General features: G+C 43.9%; 1 protein-coding gene across 5 annotated transcripts in view; it reads right to left on the bottom strand.

Moving 5' to 3' along the window:
* Positions 1 to 14,774, bottom strand: part of CDON (cell adhesion associated, oncogene regulated) — a 120,025-nt gene that overhangs the window by 91,287 nt on the left and 13,964 nt on the right. The window lies entirely within an intron of this gene.

Genomic DNA, 14,774 nt, shown 5'->3' with positions numbered 1-14,774 from the left:
TTGGAAATTCTTTCCATCAATGGAACCCAAGAAATACTGGATTATCACATATTCTGAATTACGAGATGTGGTATGGAAACTCTGGGGATAGAGGATAAAACCATCAGGAAGATCCATAATAAAATGTTAAAGGGAGTCCGTCACCATGAAATTCCCTGTCATACCAGGCACAATGCCTTGTAGGGCTATATCATCTGAATGTAGTGACATCTTTCAATTTGGAGGAAAACTACTTTTAATCCATATGCAAATGAGTAAATAAGTGCACCGAGGACAGGTCCAAGCCTCGGTGCACTTAAAGGGTTTCTACCACTTCGTTTTCACATAATTAGCTTTCAGAGACTAGCGATCCGCTAGTGTCTGCTCTACCAAACAATCCTAATATAATAGCTTTTTGTGCAGACGTTTCGTTAAAAAACAAACTTATATTGATATGCTAATGAGCCTCTAGGTGCTATGGGGCGTCTTTTCAGCACCTAGAGGCTCCATCTACCTACACAAAATGCCGCCCAGCGCATCCCTCCAGCCTGCCCACCTCCTCTGGAATCTGATCCTTCCTCTGAGCCAGCGGACAAAATCTCGCGCCTGCGCCGTGCGCATCTGTATTCGGCGCAGGCGCAGTGAATGTCTGACCGCTCCCTGCTCAGACATCTCCACTGCGAATACAGACGCGCACGGCGCAGGCGCGAGATTTCGTCCGCTGGCTCAGAGGGAGGATCGGATTCCAGAGGAGATGGGCGGGCTGGAGGGACGCGCTGGGCGGCATTTTGTGAAGGTAGACGGAGCCTCTAGGTGCTGAAAAGACGCCCGCATAGCACCTACAGGCTCATTAGCATATCAATATAAGTTTGTTTTTTAGCGAAACGGCTGCACAAAAAGCTATTATATTAGGATTGTTTGGTAGAGCAGACACTAGCGGATCGCTAGTCTCTGAAAGCTAATTATGTGAAAACGAAGTGTTAGAAACCCTTTAATTACTATGGATTAAAAGTAGTTTTCCTCCAAAATGAAGCAACAGATCAGTAAGTGAAGGATGTCATTACATTCAGATGATATGCACCCATTCAGAATGTGCACCCTTGCTTCCTGCTTCCTCTGACAGCCCTTCCATCTCCTACTTGATTAGGGCTCATCCGTTTCATGCATTTTGCGGTCCCCAATGCACGGGCACTATCCATGCAGCTGCAGTGACGAATCCAGACCCAGTAAACTTGAAAGGGTCCGTGTTCCGTCCACACTGCAAAAAAAAAATAGAACATGCTCCGATGCTCCTGTCAGGAGGGCTGCCGGGGTGAAAATTTAAGTATGTCCGGGTTCAGCTCTGAACCCAGACAACCCCTTTAACAACCCCTTTAAAAAAAAAAAACATTTTAGATGTAAGATCATCCCAGAAACACAGACTACGACACTATAGCACAGTAACATAATAGTACATGACTTATGTTATATTGGTTTCACAATTGTCTTTTATGGTTTTATCCATACAAATAAACTCTCCTGCAAGAGCAGAGACATCATGGTTTGTTTAATGGTTTATTAAAGGGCTAGCATCTTCGATTTCCTTGTAGGATATTGTGTCAGGAATGTCCCCATCAGCCATTGCTGTGCCGCACTCCCAGGTCTGCTCATTGTTGGCTGCTCCTCCGTTCCACCTACTCCTCTAATCCTCCGCTGAACATTCCTCTGATGTCAGATTATTACAGATCAAAGCCAGCGCGTCCCTCATCACAATTATTTGAATTTAGCAGAATGATTTTGTTTTGTGGAGAGGACAGAGGACACCCTAAGGCTGGAAAATGAGATAATCCTTCCTGCCAGTGGTGCTCCCTGATCCAGCTATTCTATGTGTCACTCTGTGGTGATGATGAGTCCTATTCAGCCCAGGACTGCAGGGAATCTGGATCTAATGTAGAGATCATCCACTATGGTAAACCCCAGTGTTGAGCGAATCGAAGTCAAAAAATTGACTTTGATCCGAATTTCAGGAAAAATTCAATTGGCCGCAAAGCCAAATTTCCTTGTGCTTCGTGGCAACTAATCAATTTTCCCTAAAATGGCAGTAAAAAAGAAAATTCAAAATTCCTCATCCATGACTGTCGCAGCCATCTTGAATGAAGATATCGTGCTAAATCTCACGCGCGGGGTGTTGACATCATCACGTCATCAAGATGGTGGTGAAGGCCTCTATGCGATCAAATGGATAAGGTGAGTATTTATTTATTTTACCCTGAATAACCCCTAAAAAAGCCTAAATGGTAGCCTCAGATCGTGCGATCAGCGATTAACGGGGCATCTGATGGGTTCAATGACAGGGTGCAGTGCGATCGCTGTTCCCCTTCATTGCACCCTCTACATACAAACAAAAGCGCTTTGTCACAAAGTAATTCGAAGGGAATTTCTTTATGAAATTTGGCAAAGCAGCCGTGTTGAATTTTCCATAACTTCCCTCATCTTTAGGGAACACATCAACAGGACAGCGATGGAGGTAATGTCTCATATCATGCCAGGAAATGTAATTTATAAACCATTAAACTGATCACTACAGTTATGTCATGCAACAAGTGGCCCAAAGATGACAGCTATATACTGTATTGCATGTAACATGATTAACATTTATTATGGCACTTGAGGTGACAAAACACTGACACTTGTGGTCCAGGACAGTGACACACTGACACTATGGGGGGGGGGGGGGGGTCTGACTGGGGGTCTGGAGGTCTGACTGGGGGTCTGAAGTGGTCTAATGGGGGGGGAGTCTGGAGTTCTGACAGGGGGGTCTGGAGAGGTCTGACTGGGGTCTGAAGTGGTCTAATGGGGGGGGGGGGGTCTGGAGGTCTGACAGGGGGGGGGTCTGGAGAGGTCTGACGGGATCTGACTTGAGTTTAATTGGGGGTCTAGAGGTCTAATGGGGGTCTGATTGGGGGTCTGGAGGTCTAATGGGGGTCAGATATGGGGGTCTGAAGGTTTAATGGGAGTCTAGAGGTGTGATATGGGGGTCTGGAGGTCTAATGGGGGTCTTATCTGAGGTCTGATATTGGGTCAGGGTCTTACATGGAGGTCTAATGGGGATCTGATCTGGGGTCTTATATGGGGTCTGACATAGATGGGGGTTTGGTCTGAGATGGGGGATCTCATTTAGGGTTTTATATGGGGGTCTGATCTGAAAGGAAGGGGGGGGATTTTTTTGTACTAGTGCACAGTATAAAGGGGTGTTTTTGTACTGATGCACTATCTGTCTGGTACCAGTATTTTCAGGGGGACTGTTTCTGCAGGAAAGTATTGGGGAGCACAGTGGACACAGTATTGGGGGTGGCAGGATGGGGTGTTGAGAAGGTGAAGAGGAGGATGTAAAAGTAGGAATATAAGATGTCTGTTTGCTAAACTCTGCAGAGATGAGGCACAGCTGAAAGAAGTCACCATGGTGGTCTGGTCTAATAGGAGAAGAAGAAAGAGAATATCTACATCAGAGAAGAGAAGTCACTGGAAGTAAGAGGTACATATGTGGCTCTGTATGACCCTGTATGTTCTGTAGCACTGTATGTAATGTTTTCCAAGTATGTCTTTAAACAGGTTGTCCGCTTTATTTTTTTTGTATGAGCGCTGCCTTCTCTGCTCTGTTTACCTTCTCATCACTGCAAATGCTACGGCGAGCAGGACAGAGAAAGCAGCTCTCATATGAGCACTGCCCTCTCTTCAAATAGCTGATCGCCAGGGGTGCCGGAAGACCCCGGCTGATCTGATATTGATGACCTATCCTGAGTAGTAAAAAGAGGACAACCCCTTTAACAGTAGGACTGGAGGGAAGGGTCGGGGCATTTCAATATTTGCCTTGGGCAGCAGAAAAGCGAGGTGTACCAGCGCTGAGTGAAGGGGAGGGGGCCAAAGCTGAACTCTTGCACCAAGGTCCATGAGCCTTTAGCTACGCCCCTGGGTACAGGACAATGACACCCTGACACTTGGGGTACAGAACAATGACACGCTGACACTTGGGGTCCAGGACAATGACATGCTGACACTTTGGTACAGGACAATGGGGTTTAGTACAAGACAATGACATGCTACAGTGGAATTACTGAACGCTATATGGGATATTTATAATGTTACACTATTGCCTTAATTAGTTTCAATGTCACAATTATCAGTCATTATTTCTCTTTGTGGCATCCTCATGCCTGCACTCAGGACCTTCCCTGGTAATGATTTTTTCCCCTTGGCAGCTACCATGTTGTGGTCATGCAGTAAAACCTCAGGAAGGTATTAGCCCATTGAAATCGGCCAGCTTCCTCTCTGGAGATCTGATTTCTGAATGTTACTAACCCAAGAAACACAAATCTTTCCCTTAAAAAGGAATCCAGCTAATACAACTCTATTATATTATCCCATAATTTAGTCTAGCACCTGCAGAGCAAGAAGAATCTCAAAAATGTGAAACAATTCTTAAATGGGTTTTCCAGGTTCATAATATTAATGGGCCATCCTTAGAAGAGGTCATGGTATCCATCTAGTTTCTAACAGGGAGCCTGACATCTTACCAGACAAAATAACGCAGCATTTTGTCTGGATATTTTTATGGAATCTGTCACAGAGACTCCAAACAAAGCTTCTGACATAGATGTGATGAGAAGATACATCTTTACACTGCTCTCCTTTTCTTGTTATTGGTTCTTTCCTGGCAGCTCTTAACAGCAGGAGAAGCCGGAAAAAAAGCTGCATCTCATAGGATACACAGGAGATTCTGCTCACAGTGCTCACCGAAAGCCGAGACATGTAGCCTGACTGGGTGGAGCTTTATAACTCTGCAGCTAATCATTGTATGAGCTCACCTACTATACCTCAGCACTTCTACTCACTTAGATAAGGCAGAAAAGATATCTTCAGCTGAACAACTATAAATGGTGAGGAGAGCGATAAGAAGAATAGTGCTTGGTGGGAAAATTTGAGAGCTGCAGGAGGGATTTGATAGATGCTGATGTAACCTTGTAGTTCACAGGCAGTCAACAACACAGGGACTGACATTCCGACTGCACAGGAGAGCAAGCTCTGAACTGATGGTCAGACTGTGATCATTTAAAGGGCATCTTCCACAGATTTGTACCTATGAAACTGGCTGACCTGTGCACTGAAGGCATCTGTGTTGGTCCCATGTTTATATGTGCCCACAATGCTGAGAAAAATGATGATTTATTATATGTAAATAAGCCTCTGGGAGCAACGGTGATGTTGCTGTTACACCTAGATGCTCAGCTCTCTGTGCAACAGCTGCACCCTCTGTACTTTGATTGACAGGGCCAGGCAGTGTAAACGTCATGGTCCTGTCAAAGTGCAGAAGGAGCAGCAGTTGCAGAGAAAAAAGGGCCTCTAGGTGTAACAGCAACACCCCCGTTGCTCCTAGAGACACCTTTAACCCAGGTGCCCAATATAAATTCAGAATGTATGGATGCAACAGAGCTAATGTGAAACTACTTACACTGCTGGAATTCACCTGCAGAGCAAGAAGAATCTCAGAAATGTGAAGAAATTCTTAAACAGGTTTTTTAGGCTCACAAAGTTGATGGGTAGTTGTTAGGATAGGTCATCAATAAAAGATAGGTGGGGTTCGACTCTCATCATCCCTTCCAATCAATTGTTTAAAGGTGCTGTGGCGCTTGGTGAGCACTGTAGCTTTGCCCATGTTCACACTACACACCAGCCGATTCTGCAGGCGATTGTTGGAAAGGGGTTCATTCATGACAATCGCCTGCTCGCTAGCGGAGGAGACCGCTGATATTACATGCAGTAATCTCCTCCACAGTATGGGGAAGAGCGAATGTTATACCATTGCTAATGCCCATGCTGACTAGTTACTTGCCGGCAGCAGATCGTGATTAGACAGATCATGCTGAAAGATCATGAACGCCCGATGAACGAGTGTTTGCTCATTCATTGGTTAATCGGTTGCAGTATTAGGCTAGGGCTACGCGGCTGCTTACAAATACACTGCAACATGTGTCGCGCGACATATTTTGTATTGTTAGTCTATGGTGTCACACTGCGACATGCTGCAATTGCGACACGACAGTCGCACAAAAATACAACCTGGATGGATATTTTGCGTCTGTCGTGTCGCAGTCACGGCATGTCGCATGTCACAATGCAACACCATAGATTAGCATTACAAAATGTGTTGCAAGACACATGTCGCCGTGTAGCCCTAGCCTTAGAAAGACATCGCTAATGAGCGTTACCACGAAAATCTGCCAGTGTAATACAGGCTTTAGTGACAGCAGTGCAGGCTATTGCGACTTTGTCTCCCTCACGTGAATGGTACAAAGCTGCAATATCCTCCACAGCTACTGCTAAGTAGATGGAGTGCAGTGTAAGCAATGAGGAGGATGCAGTGCCCAGCAACTGTGATGGCCAGTTCGCATTGTTCGCCCGCGAACATATGCGGGCTGCCATCTTTTTTCACAAGTCCGGCGAGGCACAGGTAAGCCCTTACCTGTGCCTGTGCGTGAGCCGGTCTGAAAACAAGTGCGGTCAGCGGGAGCAGGCAGTTCCGAGAACAGCCACCGGGGGCCTTCATCTGGCTGTTCTCAGAACTGCCTGCTCCCGGTGACCGCATTTGTTTTCAGACCGGCTCGCGGCACAAGCACAGGTAAGTGCTTACCTGTGCCTTCGCCGGACTTGTGAAAAAAGATGGCAACCCGCATATGTTCGCGGGCGAACAATGCGAACTGGCCATCACTGCCCAGCAAGTGCTGTGTTTGCATGGGTTTCCTCTGGATACTTTCCTCCCACACTCCAAAGAAATACTAATAGGGAACTTAGATTGTGAGCCCCGTTGGGGATAGCTTGATGATAATGTCTGAAAGCGCAGCGGAATATGTCAGCGCTATATAACTAAATAATCTGGGGAAAATCCATGACAAAATCTGCAAGTAACACATTCGGGGAAAAATGGTCAAAAATCCACATAAACTACAGTGCTGTTGCATATAACATAAAAGTGCAATGTTTGCTATCACCCAACTTTTCCAGAAACAAACTAAGAAATGTTAGTAGAGTAGAATTTTTAGAAACTTGTCAGTAGGGGAAATAGGTAGGCCACATGCTCACGAGTGCGGATGAACACAAATAATTTCTGTGTAGATTTCTATGTGTTTCTGCAGCATATCCACACCAAAATCTGCAATTTCTAATTGTGGATTAGATGCAGTTTTGCTGCAGATCTCACCCATCCATTGCGGGATGTGAAATCCGCAGACAAAACCGCAAACATAAATGACATGCAGTGAATTTGGAAATCCGCAATGCAGGTCAATTTCCACACAGAAACAATCCGCAAAGTGTACAAGAGATTTGTGTCATCTCATACACTTTGCTGGTACTGTACTACTCTGTGGTTCTGCCACATGGAAATCCGCTCCGAAAAACCGTGTGTACTCCGCAATGTGTGCAGGTAGCCTTACAGGTGAGGATTGTGTTCTTGGGTCAAATGCTCCTGGATGACAAGAGCCCGGCCCCTGGTTTTCTCGTATCCCCTATAGGTTGCCTCATTATCTTTGGCGACAGGATAATATTTATTTTACCTTTGCACCTTGGTCGGCATCATCCAATCTCTTAAATTCCTTTGCCGTTACTGGAAAGCTAATTATAAATGAATGCCCAAAATTGTTTTAAGGAAAGTGGTTAAGAAACAGCGTTTAATGTGGAAAGTATTGTACAGCTGGAGATTTTAGGAGGAACAGGGGTCCCATAAAGCCTCTCTCCTCCAGCTGCTCCATTAATTAAAACAGGAGATGCATTACTTTGTCTCATTTTTTTGCTATGTGCTCAGGCAGCGATTAGAAGTTCTGCCAGCAGTAATTGCAGTCGCAGAGCATCACATTAGAGGGTGGAATCTAGAGGCAATGCTCTGCAGCCGTTCATATGTTGCATAAATTGAGTCCCTGTTAAGCTCTGAAGCTTTTCATGTGTCACATACATTAGGATGTGAAAACGTGCTACAGGTATCCATATGTTATATACATGGAGACCCCGTAATGATCTTCATATGTGACAATACACACATAGGGGGAGATTTCTCATCTCCCTTGCACCTGAAAAGTGGTGTTAAAAAGTCGCAAACTATTGGGGTCATTTATCAAACTGGTGTAAAGTAGAACTGGCTTAGCTGCCCATAGCAACCAATCAGATTACACCTTTTATTTCCCAAAGGAGCTGTCAAAAATGAAAGGTAGAATCTGATTGGTTGCTATGGGCAACTAAGCCACCTCTACTTTACACCAGTTTGATAAATGACCCCATATGTGTTTGCCACTTTTCAAAAATTATTGCAAATTTATCTTCATTTACGGCAATTTTCGGGCGCAAATGAATTTCTGTTTAGGCACACGGACTGCAAGAGGATGACGAGGCCTGAGCATCGTCATAAATTAGGTATATCATCCGGCAATTCAGGCAATATCATGATCAGCGAAGAAAGGGCTGGTCTTGATAAAGTTCCCCTTAAAGTGGGGAAATGCTCCGCAGACATTCATATATTATACAATTATGATCCTTTACTATTTAGAGATTAATGTAGCTAGGGTGAAGCTGGCAGAGTATTTGCCTCAGGTGCTGGGTGCCAGGACAGATACCTACAAATCACGTTGGTAGTCATTTACCATACTCGCTACACCATTTATTGGCGTAAAAAAATGTTGCAAGATCTCGTTTTTAATACCAGACGCACAGGAGTTTTTGCGCCATGATTGCCACTTGGGAGTGGAGAGGGAGTGACAGGAGCGTGGCAGGAGCTGGGACATCGGGCCCAACACATTTACCATCTTTAATGCCTGGAATCAGGCATAAAAGTTGAGTAAAAATGACTCCAGCCAGGGGCCGGAGTAGTTTTTACTAGATGCTTTAGGTGCTTTCTCTGCCAGCGCAGGGGAAAACAAAGACCGTAAAACGCCAGACTTTGTAATGACCCCCATTGGAGGAGATTAGCAACCAATTATATTCCATCTTTCATTTTTTAGAGGTCCTTTGGAAGATGAAAGGTGGAAACAGCTCCCCTTTATGCCAGTTTTGATCTCCCCCATTGTGTCTATGCCTTGGCACAGTTAGGGCTTCTACAGTCTTTCTTAAAGAGGACCTTTCACCGATTATGACACTGTGAATTAAGTATACAGACATGTAGAGCGGCACCCGGGGATCTCACTGCACTTACTATTATCCCTGGGCGCCGCTCCGTTTTCCTGCTATGCCCTCCGGTATCTCCGGCCACTAAGTTATAGTAGGCAGAGATTTCAGTCACTAAGTTATGGTAGGTGGAGTCTGCCCTTGTTCTGCTCTAGCGCTGGCCAATCGCAGCACAGAGCTCACAGCCTGGGAGGTTATTTTCTCCCAGGCTGTGAGCTCTGCAATGCGATTGGCCAGCGCTACAGAATTACAAGGGCAGACTCTGCCTACCATAATTTTGTGACCGGAGATACTGGAGGGCATAGCAGGAGAACGGAGCGGCGCCCGGGGATAATAGCAAGTGCAGTGACATCCCCAGGCGCTGCTCTCCATGTCTGTATTCTTAGTTCACAGTGTCATAATCGGTGAAAGGTCCTCTTTAACCACTTGCTTACCTCCACACAACTATATACATACTGGCAGTAAGCTCTTATCTGTAACTGACCGTATAAAGGGTTATATTATGATCTGACAGCCCACTGTGCCGCTGCAGATTTCTGTGATTGTACTTTCATTAGACAGCTGCGGTCACAGTAAGTATCCTTGTGACTATCAAAAGTGGTCTCCCTCCATGGTTTTGCTGTAACAGGGTGTTAAAGCCATCCATTGCAAAGTAAAGTAAAAAAGCCAGCAGGGGCACGCTCAGCTAAAATCCTCTTGATGTGAGAGTGCCCCCTGCTGGTTGTAAAGTTAACTCTGAGCCTGCAGTCTGTAAATTAAACTGTTCCTGCCCTGACTGTGGCAGGAAGAGGGTTAACTCACTTTTTTTTTACTAATTAAATTAATTAAAAATTAATTTTAAAAATTAATAAAACATTTATATAAAATAAATAAAAAGTAAAATAATGAATAAATTACATGAATAATGAAAAAAAGTAATATCTAGAGGTATTAGTTTTAGCAATAGTATAGAAGACTGCATTTAGACACACACATACATTTTCCCCCTTTTTCAGTAATAAAAAAAATCAAATAAACATATTTATTTAGTTATAGTTTATATAGTTTTAGCAATATTTTAGAGGACTGTCCAAAATATACAAGTTTTTTTCCTTTTTCCTTCATGAAAAAATTTGAATATAGTTATTAATTTTAGCTATATTTAGTATAGCATTTTTTTGTGCGTAAAATATACAAACGTACATCCAATTTTTTTATTCATAATTTTTCATTTTTTTTAAAGCTGAAAGCTTAAGATGTCAGTTTCCCCAAAATGAATACCTTAGAGGGTCAACATAAAAAATAGTCATTTTGAAGGAGTTTCTCATGTTTTGGCCATGTACAATATCTGTTCTGTATTGTGCCATAGAACCAGCAACAAAACAATAGGCCGCCAAAATGCATTCTAGTCATTGCGCTGAGCCCAGACAGTAGATAAATTACACAAGTAGCGTCCATTTTCATAGTACAAACATAAAGTAATGATTTTAGAAATGTTTTGTCTTGAAATCTTTTGTAACAGAAAACAATTGATAAGAAAGAAAAAATATGCATATACAGTTTTTCCTTCAATATATATTTTTTAAATATTATATCTGTCATCTAAGCACAAAAGAAAGGTCTAATGTGTCCTGAGAAAAATATTATCAAATACATGTAGGTTGGCTCATAAATTACTTAGTTATTTGCAGTTAGATAAGCCCATTGTTAAAATGTAAAAATTGACTAGGTAAGGGTGCACTCACACGTTGTGGATTTTGTTGCAGAAATATCCGAGACTGAAAATAAGTTCCATTCACCAGATTTGGGCTTACAGAAATACATGTGCTTGGCTCCGAATTCAAATGAACAGAACTGATTTCTGCAACAAAATCCGCACCATGTGAAGGCACACCAAGGAAGGGAAGTAAACACTCTAGTAATGAAGCGGTTAGCGTGTTTGACAAGTGGGTGGGGCTTAGCTGGAAGGGCAGGCTTTGTGTGAAAGAGGAGGAGCCTATTATGCAACTTTTTGTGCCAAAATTCTGGCATTAAAAAGTCAAAGCAAAGTGTCCGTCCCTGGACCACATTTATCCTTTAGCCTGAGCCCCTGTGATACATCTGGTGCACCCTGTAAGTTTATGCCATCTACAGGTTTAGTAAATTTGGGCCACTATACAGGGCTAGGACAGTGAGCTGAATCTTTTCCCCACGTGAAGAAAAACCTAGATACAACTCTGCACATTAGATAAATAGGCATCCCATACAGCTTACTTGCTGGTTACCTGCTGACTCTACTTCCTGTATATTTTTTTGACACACAGGAAATGACCACTCAGCCAATCACTGCCCATCACTGGCTAAGACAGATCACCACTGCATCCAGTGATTGGCTAAACAGTCATTTCCTCAGTGATGAGAGGGACCAGGAAGTAGAGATCAGCATGGGATCTGCAAGCATCAGAACGGTAAAGTGAGTATGATTTATTATTCACAAAAAGCAGAGTTTATAAAAATCAAGTAAATGTATCCTAAAATAGTGCCATTGAAAAATAGACATCACCATGCAGAAAATCTCATACAGGTACACTGGCGGAAAAAAATAAAAAATATGTGAAATGTAGCAGTAAAAAAAGAAAACGGTGTCCTTGCGGTCCAAAATTGTCTGGGTCCTTAAAGGGTTAAGAAAATTTGGCAGATTTCCTATATAAATCAATGGAAAATCACTGGTCCCCACACACATGAATTCGACCCTTTTTTTTTCACCTGTAAAAGAATTACAAAATAAGTGCACATTTTTTGGGGGCTACGGAAGTTTTTTTGCTGCAGTATTTGCACATAGCGTATTAGCCAACTACTGTTTTCTTCATGGCAGTTTTCTCCTATAGAGAAGGTTTTGGCAAAAACACCAGAAAAAATGCCAATAGCTATAGATTCTTACTTGAAAAGAAGCAGCAGAAAGTCTAAAAACCCCACCTAATTAACAAAAAGACCAGGAACAAAAAATATTTTCAATACAACATCCGCTAATATCTGGAGCTGGACTTTTTACTGCAAAAAACACAGGTACAAAAAAATGCAAAGTGCAGAAAAAACTACACGTAAAAGCAGGCTTCCTCCATGCATATTTTTTTTTTTTTTTTTCCAGTGGTAAAACAATGCCATGCTATTTTAACTTTTTTTATACTTAAAATAAGCATTTTTCCAGGCAAATTTTATCTCAAATGCTGAAAAAGCCATACCTAGAGCATGCTTCATTTTGACAAAAACAGTAAAAAACGCATGAACAGCAAGCAAAAAACAGCTTTGTAGTGAAATTTGTAATTTATTATAAACTATAAAGTAACATCTGCCCACATAAAAAAGTAGAAAAAAAAAGCGACAAAGAGAATGCTGTAAACAATGCGAAAATGCCAAGCATATCCTATGTGTGAGCCTCACCTAAAGCTGGGCAATCTTATCATCAGTATTGTGGGGATTCGCTCTGGTAGACATGATAAGCAGACGCAGTATAGAGGCACCAACCAGTTCTTAAATCAAACAGTTCAGTGTTTATTCACACTCTTGGCAAGTTCATAAACAAAAAGTCACATTCAACACAAAAAGTCACCTTTTGGTTTTGGTGTTAGTTCACACCCAGCTGGCAGTTCTGCCTCAAAGAGTCCATGAACAGACTTTAGGCGTTCCACTCACACTGGTCTCAGACCTTAAGGCCCAGCACAAGCCTCAGATCCCAATACACATATCCTTTCTGCTGCCCCAGCTGTCTTTTAAAGGCAGCTAGGTGTTGTCAAAACCCGGACCAGCACATGAGTCCAGTCCGGTGTTTGACCCCACCTGGCCACTAATCAGTCCAGCAGCACACACTGGGAGGAAAATACCTGCCTCTCCATACAACTCCCTTTACTGTGTCACATCCCCCCCCATTTGTTCAACCTTGAGGGGGTGAACACATGCCAAACAGTGCACCTGGTACAGGGCATCCAGGTTTCCCTGCAACAGGCCTGTGTTCTACCGAGAACTTAAAGTTCTGTAAGGATAAGAACCATCTGGTGACCCAGGCATTCCTGTCTTTGACCTGGCTCATCCACTTGAGAGGGGAGTGGTCGGTTACCAGACAGAACTTTCTCCCCAACAAATAGTAGCGGAGAGACTCAAGTGCCTACTTGATAGCCAGGCACTCTCTCTCCACTATACTATACCTGGTCTCGGCTGGGGTGAGCTTGCGGCTTAGGAAGACAATGGGATGCTCCTCCCCATTGACTTCTTAAGACAGTACAGCACCGAGGCCCACTTCGGAGGCATCCGTCTACACCACAAACTCCCTCTTGAAGTCGGGTGTCACGAAAACCGGTGACCCACACAGGGCCAACTTCAAAGCAGAAAAAGCCTCTTCTGCCAGATCATCCCAGCGAACCATCACTGATTTTCGTCCCCTCAAGAGTTCTGTCAAAGGTGTGGCTAGAGTAGCAAAGTGGGGGACAAACCTCATGTAATAGCTCACCATTCCCAGGAATGACTTTGCTTGGCTAGTGGTGACAGGTTGGGGCCAGTTCCGTATTGCCTCTATTTTGTTCAATTGGGGTTTGATGACTCCGGGCCCAATGACATATCCTAGGTATTTAGTCTCCTCTAACCCTATCGGGTTAGCGGTTAGTCCAGCCTTCCGAAGGGAGTCCACTACGGTCTGCACCTTGGGCAGGTGACTCTCTCAGTCAGTACTATGAATGACAATATCGTCCAGGTAGGCAGAGGCGTACCTACGATGGGGACGAAGTACAATGTTCATTAATCGTTGAAACGTGGCAGGGGCGCCATGAAGACCAAAGGGTAACACTTTAAACTGATACGGCTCCTCAGGGGTGATGAAGGCAGTTTTTTATTTGTCAGCCTCCGTTAAGGGTACTTGCCAGTGAGGTCTAAGACCGAGAAATACCTTGCCTGTCCTAACCGCTCGATTAGCTTTAACCGGACTTTTGCCTGGGGCTCGGTGACAATATAATGCTGGATTATGGAAGTGCGTCCTGGGTGACGTATTCAATAACACTTTTATACAAAGTGGGCTGTTGTTCCCATGCCTCCTTGGCTACATCCAACAGCCAGCGAGGATATCTGCCATATAGCAGTTTGAAGGGCGAGAACCTAGTAGAGGCCTGGGGCACCTCTCGCACTGCGAACATGAGGTAGGACAGGAGGAGGTTCCAGTCCCTACCATCTTTGGACACCACTCTTTTTAACATATTTTTTAAGGTTTGGTTAAACCTTTCTACCAGCCCGTCCGTTTGCGCATGGTAGACGGACATCCGTAACTTTTTTACGAGCAGCAACTTGCACAATTCCCTCATGATCTTGGACATGAACGGGGTCCCTTGGTCCGTCAAAACATCTTTGGGTAGTCCTACTCGGGAAAACATCTCCATTAACTCTTTAGCTATGAGTTTGACTGATGTATGTTGCAGTGACACCGCCTTCGGGTACCGGGTAGCGTAGACTAGGATAACTAGAATGTGTTGGTGCCCTTTAGCGGACTTTGGTACTGGTCCTATGAGATTCTTTCAAACGGGACCTCGATGATTGGGAGAGGTACTAAGGGACTAAGGAAATGGGGCTGGGGGCTAGTTATCTGGCAGGTCGGGCAAGACAAAAGTCTT

Source organism: Bufo gargarizans, chromosome 2 (genome assembly GCF_014858855.1).
Source record: "Bufo gargarizans isolate SCDJY-AF-19 chromosome 2, ASM1485885v1, whole genome shotgun sequence".
Lineage (NCBI taxonomy): Eukaryota > Metazoa > Chordata > Amphibia > Anura > Bufonidae > Bufo > Bufo gargarizans.
This window is presented reverse-complemented; position numbering and strand designations above follow the sequence as displayed.